The sequence below is a fragment of the Sturnira hondurensis genome, unplaced genomic scaffold (assembly GCF_014824575.4).
Source record: "Sturnira hondurensis isolate 20B ecotype Veracruz unplaced genomic scaffold, ASM1482457v3 Scaffold0005279, whole genome shotgun sequence".
Taxonomy (NCBI): Eukaryota; Metazoa; Chordata; class Mammalia; order Chiroptera; family Phyllostomidae; genus Sturnira; species Sturnira hondurensis.
Window position 1 is genome coordinate 15,500,509 of NW_028077910.1, and position 11,592 is coordinate 15,512,100.

The 11,592-nt window shown below is 36.5% G+C and overlaps 1 protein-coding gene across 3 annotated transcripts in view; it reads right to left on the reverse strand.

Moving 5' to 3' along the window:
* The window catches only part of RSRC1 (arginine and serine rich coiled-coil 1), a 322,201-nt gene that overhangs the window by 42,940 nt on the left and 267,669 nt on the right, over nt 1-11,592 (reverse strand). The window lies entirely within an intron of this gene.

The following is an 11,592-nucleotide window of genomic DNA, read 5'->3' on the forward strand; positions in this document are numbered from 1 at the left end:
TTCTAAATTAACACAGATTTCTTTAAATCGTAGTTGGAATTTTATTTCATCCAGATATTCTAGTAGATAAACAACTTTAATTTTTAGGGGAAAAAAATCTCATTTCCTGTTTGTATAATTTCTTATCTTTTTTTCCCACATAGTTTTGTATGCTAGGGGTATTCTTCCCAGTTCCAAAGGTGAACAGTAAGCAAATATGTGTGAAAAATGAACCTGAACCTGCTAAACAGTTACCCTTGACTTGTGCTAACAAAAACATTGAAAGTTTGAAAGCAAGAGCTATAATTTTAAAAAATGAAGAGAAAATGAGGGGTAATCAGGATTTCTAGGATAGCATTTGGGACCTACTGGCTCAAGTATCTGTTAGTAATAAGGCCTATATTAAGGGTGGGATGGATCAGTTTAAGTTATTTTACAGTGATATCACCCAACTGCCCTCACAAGTCTGTGTAGTTTATCACAAAATACCACAGTAAAAGGCTTATCAGTTCAGCGGAAAGACATCATTAATGGGAAAACACTGTCAGCAAACATGAGGAGTGACTATTCTTAGGGACTATGCAAGCTTGAGATTGCAAAAAAGTATGAATCACATGGCTTCTGTATGTGAGGTTCTGTAATTCTGTTCAGGAGGTAGATTTAAAATAATGTGGCTGATTTGAAAAAACAAACCAGTACATATAAGTGTTTTCCTTCAAATATCACTTATTTAAGTGATATGAACATTATTTTTTTAAGACTTTATTTTTAGAAAGAGGGGGAAGGGGGAAAGAGAGGAAGAGAAACATCAATGTGTGGTTGCGTCTCACGTACCCTGCACAGGGTACCTGGCCCACAACCCAGGTATGTGCCCTTACTGGGAACTGAACTGGTGACCCTTCCCCATTTACAGACCGGCACTCAGTCCACTGAACCACACCAGCCAGGGCTGGACATCCCTTTAATACTTTGATTTTCATAGCCTACCTTACAACCACAATAGGATTTTCACAGTTCAGTTAACAATCTTTTGAATAATCTAAATGTCAGTCAATCCTTGGAGGCTGGGTTTTAACTGTCAGTATTGTTAGACATTTGGAGTTACATCTGGTGAACAGAGTGGGGTATCAAACTTGGTTAAACTGTTTTTAATAAGGCAAAAACAAAATCGAAATCGGGTGATGCTATAAGGTCACAAGACTTAGTCCATCTGCATGTCTTGAAAACTGATTTTTTCAATGAAGGAGACAATAATAACTTGCACGCATTAAAGCCACTCGAATTTGTAAAAGACTTAATATATCACCTCACATTATTATTAGCTACAAAACTGAGTGGTTGAGAGTGGCCGCTCAGAAATGCCAGTCTAAAGCTTGGTGCTGGTTGGTTGGGTAATTAACACCCGCTAGATCCGTCCTTTCAGCATGAGGTGAGGCCTGGGAATCTATATTTAAAAGGCTCTTAAAGATACTCTGATGGCTGTGCCCACAAAGCAATTACTTCTATTATTTGTTTGATAGTATCTCATTAATCCTATGGATGTGTAAAATTTATAGTAATTCCGAAAATAAGGACACTCATGAAAATGAATCCATTGATAAAATGCCATATGATGCCAATTATCTTCCATAAACTTGTTTTTTTATTAACGTTTCTTCTGCTTAGTTTTTCCCTTCAATCTTTTAGTCAACAATCTTCTACATTTTAAATTATGAAAACAACAACATTCTCCATTTTCAATCTGTTTCCCTAGATACAGTTCTTTTCAGAAAATAACTGCTGGGGACTTCATATATTAAAATTGAAAAGAATTTCTAGGATGAAACAAACCAGATTTCTGATTCATAATCATTTCTACTAACTAACTTTTCTTTACTTCACTTCAGAAATTTACCCAGGGTTTTTTAAATTATATTTTATTGATTATATTACAGTTGTCTCAATGTTTTCCCCTTTGCCCCTTCCACCCAGTTTCCCCCCACTCCCTCAGGCAATCCCCACTCCATTGTTCATGTCCACAGGTCATGTGTATAAGTTCTTTGGTTACTCAATTTCCTTACTGTACTTTACATCCCCGTGGCTATTCTGTACCTATTTGTACTTAAAATATATATATATATTTTATTGATTATGCTATTACAGTCGTCCCATTTTCCCTTTGCCCCACCTCCACCCTGCACACCCCCTCCCACCCACATTCCCCACCTTTAGTTCATGTCCATGTGTCTTACTTTTAAGTTCTTTAGCTTCTACATTTCTCATACTATTCTTACCTTCCCTATCTATTTTCTACCTACCATCTACCTATTCCTGTACTTTTTCCCCCTCTCTCCTCCTCCTACTCCCCTGTTGCTAACCCTCCATGTGATCTCCATTTCTGTGGTTCTGTGCCTGTTCTAGTTGTTTGCTCAGTTTGTTTTTGTTTTAGGTGTGGTTGTTAATAATTGTGAGCTTGCTGTCATTTTACTGTACATGTTTTTATCTTCTTTTTCTTAGATAAAGTCCCTTTAACTTTTCATATAATAAGGGCTTAGTGATGATGAACTTCTTTAACTTGACCTTTTTTGAGAAGTACTTTATCTGCACTTCCATTCTATCTGAAAGCTTTGTTGGATAGAGCAATCTTGGATGTAGGTCCTTGCCTTTCATGACTTGGAATATTTCTTTCTAGCCTCTTCTTGCCTGGAAGGTCTCATTTGAAAAATCAGCTGACAGTCTGATGGGCACTCCTGTGTAGGTAACTCTCTCGTTTCGTCTTGCTGCTTTTAAGATTCTCTCTTTATCTTTAATCTTGGGTAATTTAACGATGATGTGCCTTGGTGAGTTCCTCCTTGGGTCCAACTTCTTTGGAACTCTCTGAGCTTCCTGGACTTCCTAGAAGTCTATTTCCTTTGCCAGAATGGGGAAGTTCTCCTTTATCATTTGTTCAAGTAACTTTTCCACTTTTTGCCCTTCCTCTTCTCCTTCTGGTACCCCTATAATTCAGATGCTGGAATGTTTAAAGATGTCCTGGAGGTTCCTAGGCCTCTCCTCATTTTTCTGAATCCTTGTTTCTTCATTCTTTTCTGATTGGGTGTTTCCTTCTTCCTTCTGGTCCACTCTATTGATTTGAGTCCCAGTTTCCTTCCCATCACTATTAGTTCCCTGTACATTTCCTTTATTTCACTTAGCATAGCCTTCATTTTTTCATCTAATTTGCAACCAAATTCAACCAATTCTGTGAGCATCCTGATCAGCAGTGCTTTGAACTATGCATGATAGGAATGCTATCTCTTTGTTGCTTAGTTGTATTTTTTCTGGAGCTTTGATCTGTTCTTTTGTTTGGGCCTTTTCTTTGTCCTGACATGTCTGTTACTTAGTGAGGGGCATAGCCTTAGGTGTTCACGGGGTGGGTCAACCCAGTCACTGGGTTGTGATGCTGTACGTGGGGGAGGGTCCAAGAGGGAACAATGGCGCTAGCTCTGCTCTCTGTTGGACCTCAGTCACTACCCCCCAACCGCTTCTCTCAAGCAAGCTAGGCCCTTCTGGTGCTGATTCCCGGGTGGGTGGCTTTGTGTATGTTCTAGGACCCTGTGGGTCTCTCTAACGAACTCTCTTGTGAGGCAGGAGTCTTTCCCAGCACCTCCACCCCCACAGATGTTTTCAATCAGAGGTTTGAGGCTTTATTTCCCCGCGCTGGGACCCTGGGTTGCGTGGCCTGTCTTGCTCCACAGTTTTGCCTAGTTTATCTGTGTGCGAATGTGGGACCACTGGGTCTGCCAGCCGCCTTGCGAGCTGCCCTGGTTCCATAGTCCGCCTCCTTGCCCAGGTCTTCCAGCTGCCACCTTGCGCACCCGGGTCCACCAGCCATCGCTTTTTGTGCTCCGACCCCTCTCTGCCCAGATGCCCGACTCTGCCCCTCCTACTGGTCGGGATGAATGTGTCTTCCTTAACTCCTTAGTTGTTAGACTTCCATACAGTTCAATTTCCTGTCAGTTCTGGTTGTTTTTTGTTTCTAAATTATTGTCCTTATTTTGGTTGTGCGAGGAGGCGTAGTGTGTCTACCTATGCCTCCATCTTGGCCAGATGTCCTGGAAATTTACCCAGGGTTTGATCTTATTAGTTTAAGCTACTACTGAAAATAAAAAACTGGTGGGAAGGAGTGAGGAAGTTATAAAAGTGATATACTACTTCTGTAGATACACAAGACTGTCCTTACCAGTAAAAAATGAACTCTCAATAGGTGACACATGCCTCTCTACAGATACATAAAATGAGTAACAAAGCAAGTAGCTTAATAATTTAAGGCATGGGTGAAGAGAAAGTAGTCAGAATTGGCTTCTGTATGATGTTTAAGTCAGTTTCAATTTCATTACGTCAGAAAGTGAATTTTTCTCATTTTAGCAAATCAGGCTCTTTCCACACTCTCTGCCATCCCTACAAGAGAAATTACTACTGTTTTGTTTTTTATAACTTCATAGATATGGGGTAGAATTTGGCAATTTTGTAAAATAATTCTGACATTCTGGAGAAACTGGTAGCATTGTTAACTTGCCAAAGTGGTTGGAGTGGTAAGATGCTATGTAATACAAATTTAAAAAATGTTAGTTGGCAGGTAATTATAACTATATATTTACATTTTCACATCTCTTATTTTGAAGAATGATCAAACAGATACAACATTGGACAATTCAAATTTTAGGAATATTGATTTATAAGAGTGGGATTTACCAGGGAAAGGAGGAAACCAAGAATGCATTACTTTGAAAGGTATATATATTCTCCATTCAAAATTCTGCTCAATGTCACATTATTATAGTCATTTCCTGAATATACTATATAAAAAACAACATCTTTCCCCAAACTGTCACCATTTCCTATTGTTCTCCCTACTGGTTATCATCTTTTCTTATATTCTATATTTACTTGTTTGTTTGTTTTGCTTTCTCCTATGGCCCAGGACTGGAATAGTGTACTTGTTGAATGAGAAATGATTAACAATTGTAATAAATACCATGAAAAGACAGCATGAGGTGCTAGAAGAGAGTATCATAAGAAGACTTGGTTAAATTGAGAGGTAAGGATATAGTTCCTAAGAAGATGCAACATTTAAGATGACACCTGAAGTGTTAGGATGTATGAATTAGCCAGGCAAAGAAGAGGGAGAACTTTCCAGTTTTCCAGATCAGAGAATTGCACTGGGGAAGAGCCTTAAATGAGGAGTTCCTTTTTTGTTGTTGTTTTGTCTTAAACAAGGGAAGGGGCCAATTGAAGCTCAGTTCCTGCTTCTGGCATGATTTCTGGACATTTGCTTCTATAGACACTTTATATAAAAGGAACCATGTAATACACAGTCTTTTGTGTTTAGCATCTCTAACCTACCAAACGTTTTTCAGTCTTGTTCACATTGTAACATGTAGCATGCATCGGTATTTATTCCTTCTTATTGCTGAACAGTATTGTAAGATAAGATGGATACACCACATCTTGTTGATGGATAGTTTTGTTTCTACTTCTTGGCTATTGTGAATAATGCTTTTGAATAGGATCTACTCTATTTGCTGTTTTAAGATTTTCTTTTCATATTTGGTTTATACAACTTTTATTGTAATGCTCTCAGGTGCAATTTTCTTTGTATCTTGACAGGAATTTGTAGTGTTTCATTAGTATGTAGCTTGATGTCTTTCCAAAGTTTTGGAACATTCTCAGACGTTTCCTGTCAAATACTGCTTATCCTAAATCTCTGCCTTTTCTGGGACTACAATTATATTCATCATAAAACTCTCATCATATCCCTTGTGTCTCTTAAGCTCCTTCCAGCATTTTCTGTGCTGTTGTTTCAGGGCTTCATTTAAGATGTTCTCTTCAAGTTTACCTAGCAGTCCTCTATTTTTTTTCTGTTCTGCTGAGCCGAAATTTAAGCTCTCATTAAGTTCTTGATTTCAGTTGCTGTATTTTTCTGTAATTCCAATCCTTTCTTTTTATTTTTTAATAGTTTCCAATTCTCACCTGAAATTGTCTTTTATTTTCATGAACAAATGAAGCACAGTGATATTAAAATCCGTGTCTAACAACTCCATTACTTTGGTCCTCTGTGTAGCTATTCCTACTGACTGTTGTTTCTCTTGTTCTCTTGTTTTTCATGATTTTTCATCTTGTCTTGTTTTTTGATATACCTGGTTATTTTTAATGGATGTCATATAAAAACAACTGTAAAGATAATCTGAGGCTTAAGATAATGCTACCTTCTTTCATAAAGAATTTATATCTGCTCTGGTAATTGACTAGCAGCATTAGCAATCTTGAGTCATCTTAATTCAATTACAAATTGAGATTCAAAGCTGGACTCCAGTCCCTTCAGGGGTCTATTTCTCACATCCTTACTTTTAGGGAGTGATCTGTTAAGAGCCCCCACCCAAAGCCTGATGGGTGTTGTCCAAGTCTTCCCTTCCTTGAATGGCCTGGAATCTGGGCTGTTTTTGCCACAGCTCCAGGAGTCTCTCAAATGGTCTGCCCAGATTCATAACATAACCTTTCAGTGACCTCTTCAAGAATAGCAAAAAAAAAAAAAGAATGGCAGACAGATGCCACCACTGGAATGATCTTCAAGGGAAAATGGACTCCAAATATTGAGCCCAACCTTCTTTTCTGGAATTGGGACCCATACTTCTCCACTGCCTTAGTAACCCTCTGATGCCTTCAAACATACATTTTAATATTTTGGCCAGTGTTTCTATCTGTTCTGAGAAGGAGGGTGAGTTCAAATAAGCTAGTCCCACCACAGTATCTTCTTCCTGTAAGTGAGACATGGTTTTATATTTTCTTTCTTTCTTTTTAAATTTTATTTTAATTGTTGTTCACATAGTTTTCTGTCTTTTACTCCCATCCCAGCCCACCGCCCCAGGTTTTATACTTTCCACTGTGATTTTCTGTTTTACCTATGAATCACTGATGAGTGCTGGTTGAAGTATTTTTAAAATAAATAATGAAAGAACAATCAGTAATATTTTATAACGTCTATAAAATTTAGGTTTCAAATCTACTATATCACTATAAAAAGGATTCTTTGGTTTGTTAAAAAGTTAGTTAAAATGAATTAGTACACATGTACTAGAAGCTTCAAAATTGAGGAATAAATAATATATAATATGATATATAATACATAATGATATATAATGATATATATATATACATATATATATATATATATATATAATATGGTAAATAAAATTATATGAAAGAAAGGTTAAAACTACTTAAAAATCAAGTTCTTGCAGACTCGGAATCAAGGGGACTCTGGGAAATAAGACAGATGGCCAGGCTACATAACTGGTGCTGAGTGATGTTTGGCTAAATGAGAACTTGAGGAAAAAATATGGACTAAAGCAATGGATTCAAACTCAGCAGATTAATTTACTTAAAGGAACAGCTCTCCAACCTCAAAGCTAATGTTAAAACATTATTTATATATTTTTAAAGTTACCACTTTATGAAAGATGTAGGATTATTAAATCTCATACACAGGAACACAAATTTGCTAACGTGATATTTTAAATCTTGGAATAGAACAACCTAATATAATAAGACAAAGAGGGGAGCAAGGTAAATTTTTGAATATTTAAACTTAACAAGGAAATAGTATTGCAATGGGCAGCCGATTGCGGACATGACAAAAAAGGACAATCTTCCTTCTGTGTAACCTACTTACGTCGACTTGCCAACTGAACAAACGGTGACTGCAAAATGATAACTCTGCACCTACTAACTGCACACTGACCTTCTTGATAAAGGGTCTCCAGGAGGAATAAAGGATACTTCAGAACCCCAAACACACACCTTCTTCTCTGGTCTCAGGCAGGGAACTAAAAGTTGGGAACAAAGGGACTGTAACTGTTCAGTCCCGAGTGTAGCTAAGACTTGGTGCCAAGTGCGCTTTCTTTCGTAAGCACTAGCAGAGCCAGGGCCTCGGAGAAAGGAACCTAAGAAACCAGATACTTAGGGCTGGCTCTGGTCCAGGCTCTGAGGGCTGGTGTGGATTTGACAAGTGAATATCTTACACAGACAAGCCAGTCGCTAGGGAGAAAAAAAGATAGGGATTATGAAAAAAGGGCATAGACACTTTGAAAAATGTGCTTCTGACTGGGGTACCTCACCTGTTGGGTGTCTCAGAAACCCAAATGACGCAACCTAGTATGTGTACAGATCTGCATATTTATCTGAGCACTGATTTTAAGGGTTGTGACCTATATAGACTGTTTAGAGAGGCAGAATGTATATGGGAGTCTTACTGCCTGGGTTTGGGTACTGGCTTCACTTACTGGCTGTACAGCAAACTATTAAGCACCTGTACCTTAGTTTCCTATCCTCCCTACGGTACAGCGATAACAACAGCACCAACCTCGGAGAGCTCACGAGGACTAAGAGAGTTAGAATATGTAAAGTACTTAGAACACTGCTTGGCACCTGTTTCTTCTGACAGCTACTAGTGCTTTTACCCTCACCTTCCCCAAAAGATTAACAACAAAAAAGATGAAATTAAGGCTAATCTATTTTCCCTCCTGTCCATCGCATGTGGCAAAAGGTTTGATGAATTTTAACTTAAATAAATGAGAATTGAACCACCTCATATTATGTTCATATTATCACTGTCTACCATGTCCATGAATAATTTACAATTGGTTGCCTAACACTTTTGGAAACAAAAATATTTGAGGTAGAAAACTAACAGATGGGTAGAGCTATTTTGAATAAACACAAGGGGAGAAAGAATTAAAAAGCTACTATACTTATGCCTCAAATAAGAAATTCATATTAGAAGTCAAAATTCAAAGAAAGACTATTATCCCCATTGCTGGATTTAAAACATAAATAGAACCCTTAAATGCATGAAATATTAAATATAAAAAACATAAAATCAGAAAACCTAAGCAGCCATGCTACAGCATTCAATAATACAAAAATAAATCAAAAGGATAAAAATGGAAACAATTGTTAATTCTATGTGGTCTCAACATTTCCAAATACATACAGAAAAAAAGTGCAAGTAGAAGTCAACCGTTTAGTACGTCGAAGAATAGGAAAAAAAAGAGTAGATTTAATACTATTAGTTTTTCCTAAATATAATCTAGAATTAGAAAAAAGTGTTTAGTGTTAAAGAAGAAAGTTATACACTTAAAATATTCAGTTGACTTTTAAATAACATGGCCTTTACATAATACAACTAAAGTGGAAAGAATTAGAGAGGTCAGAGAGTAAATGGTTCGAAGAAGAGGGCCCGCACTACTACACTAGTGATGTTCAAGCTCCAAGCTACTTAGCTGTGTGAAGGCCATGAAAAGCACTGAATGGGGACCCACTGTTCAAAAGGGAGATGGCAAAGTAGTTACCCTGGACAAGTTGTGGTGAGTAATTTGACTTTTGTCTTGGATACAATGCTTGCAAATATAATTATGATATTGGTTTAAGAACCAATACCAAAGGAAAAGGACTGCGTAATAGAACGTATTTGCAAGGCACAGATCTTGCTATGCTAACACAACAGCTCTTTTGAGATAACAGAGTGGATAAAGGGAGCTGGGCAGATAACATCTACCTACATTTTAATAATGCTTTCAACCCTCTGCTGCATATCAGTGTGCTGAGAAATTAAGACATGAGCTATATTAATGATGTGATAGAGATGTAATGATGTTAATTACTGGTGGCTTCTAGAGTGGGAATAAAAGATTATTATTTTTTTCAGATGCAGAAGAATACACACATACACATACAGATGTACCTCAGGTTTAAACTGTAGCTAGATTAATTACATAAAGCAAAGTAAATATAGCTTATACATTAATCTTTTTCAGAAAGGTTAATTTAATAGCATTCAAGTCTCTAGGCAACCCATAAGAAAAAAATTTTAGAAGCAAACAACAACAAATATAGCTAGTGTTTTATTTTTATATTTTCCTACAAAGTATAAGCAAAGGAAAACTATTGACTAAAACACGTGTTTTACCTTTTAATATTTGTGTCATTAGATTATTTTACCAGTAGAATTTTCTTTCAACATTTGTGGTAACAATTTTTTCTTTCTCTCTTTCTCTCTCTCTCTCTCTCCCTCTCTTTCTTCTCTTTTTTTGGATGCACAAAAAATTCTGAGATCAGGTAAAGACTTGATAAATTCATACTAGCAAATATGGTAGTTACTTTGAAATCCCTTGGTTTCTTTTTCAATGGCTGTGATTCTTTTGAGAAATAGATTAATCAGTGAGGTCCTGTTTTAGAAAAGGGTTATTACACTCTCAGCTAGATTATTTGGAATCAACTTTGAGGTAGGATAATTTACCTAAGCATGGGTTTGAAAGAATGAAGGGTAAACCGGCAATTTATTCATTCATGCAATAATCAAGACACTAAGTATCTACTAGATGCTAGGCACTGTGGATACTAAACCTATGTAATCCTAGGAGTATATACTAGTTAGGATGACAGCCTTATACAGATGCTAACTAAAACAGCTGTGATTGGAGGGATGTGCTTTTCCAACAGTTTACAGGTACTGAAATACAAAAGGTTACTGCAAGTCACAGAATAAGTACAAGGGCAGTACGGCTTAGCGAAAGTTTAAATGAAAGAATACTTTCAGAAGAATTACAATATAACATAAAGTATTGATAGTTACTTAACTTCTTAACAAAATATCCTTTTAAAGGTTTAGAACCAATTAAATAAAAAAAGAGACTATTAGGAATATCAATTGTCACCATGTAAATGAGGGATTGTGAAGTGTTCACACAGTTTCTTTCACTAGGGCATGCATTCCTATCATATACTTTTCAAAATAATAAAGCACAAATAAAGTGAAGTGCACAAAAAAATAATAATAATAAAGCACATATAAATTTTAATATCCATAGTTATCAGCATCATCCTTTTTCAACTGATTATGACTCCAATTAAGATCTAAATTAATGGGATTAGACTAATAACTACTGCAAGACATATTCATTGTGTCGGTTGGTAATAAGTACCACACTTGTAATTTACAGTACCACAGTTTTTTTATAAGGGCTATTATGTTATTAATTAGTTACATTGGTCAGAATACCACATAACAGAGGAGCACTCAAATGTTATAATTTGATTAGACTATTCTGCATCTAGTATTATATCTATGTGTACTATGGGTGACCACAGGCATAACTGAAATCAGATACTTGCTTCCATTCACAATGACAAAATGTGCACTCAGAAAGCCAAAAGATGAGACTTCTACATGGGATGTTTGCCACTGGAATTCACTTGTTTTCTACACTTACAATAAAGTAAGGACTTACGGGGGTCAAATAAGGTAAGAACATTATACATTTATATCTATAAATTAGTCCACATTCAGTTTTAATCTACTGATTTGTAGGGTTCGCCACTGAAATCGCCACAGGTTTTTTTCTTTCTCTTTTTAATTTGCTCTGGGGTCACGGCTCTCACAGAATATTGCTTTTAATGTTCTACCCAATCGGTTCTCAAACAGTTTAGGTTCTAGTGGGTCTCAGATCACAACTGAAAATTGGGAATGAAAAGAAAAAAAAAATTCTGGCTGTCATAGTCAAAGATATGTACTATGGCAACAATTTCAATGTTCAGATT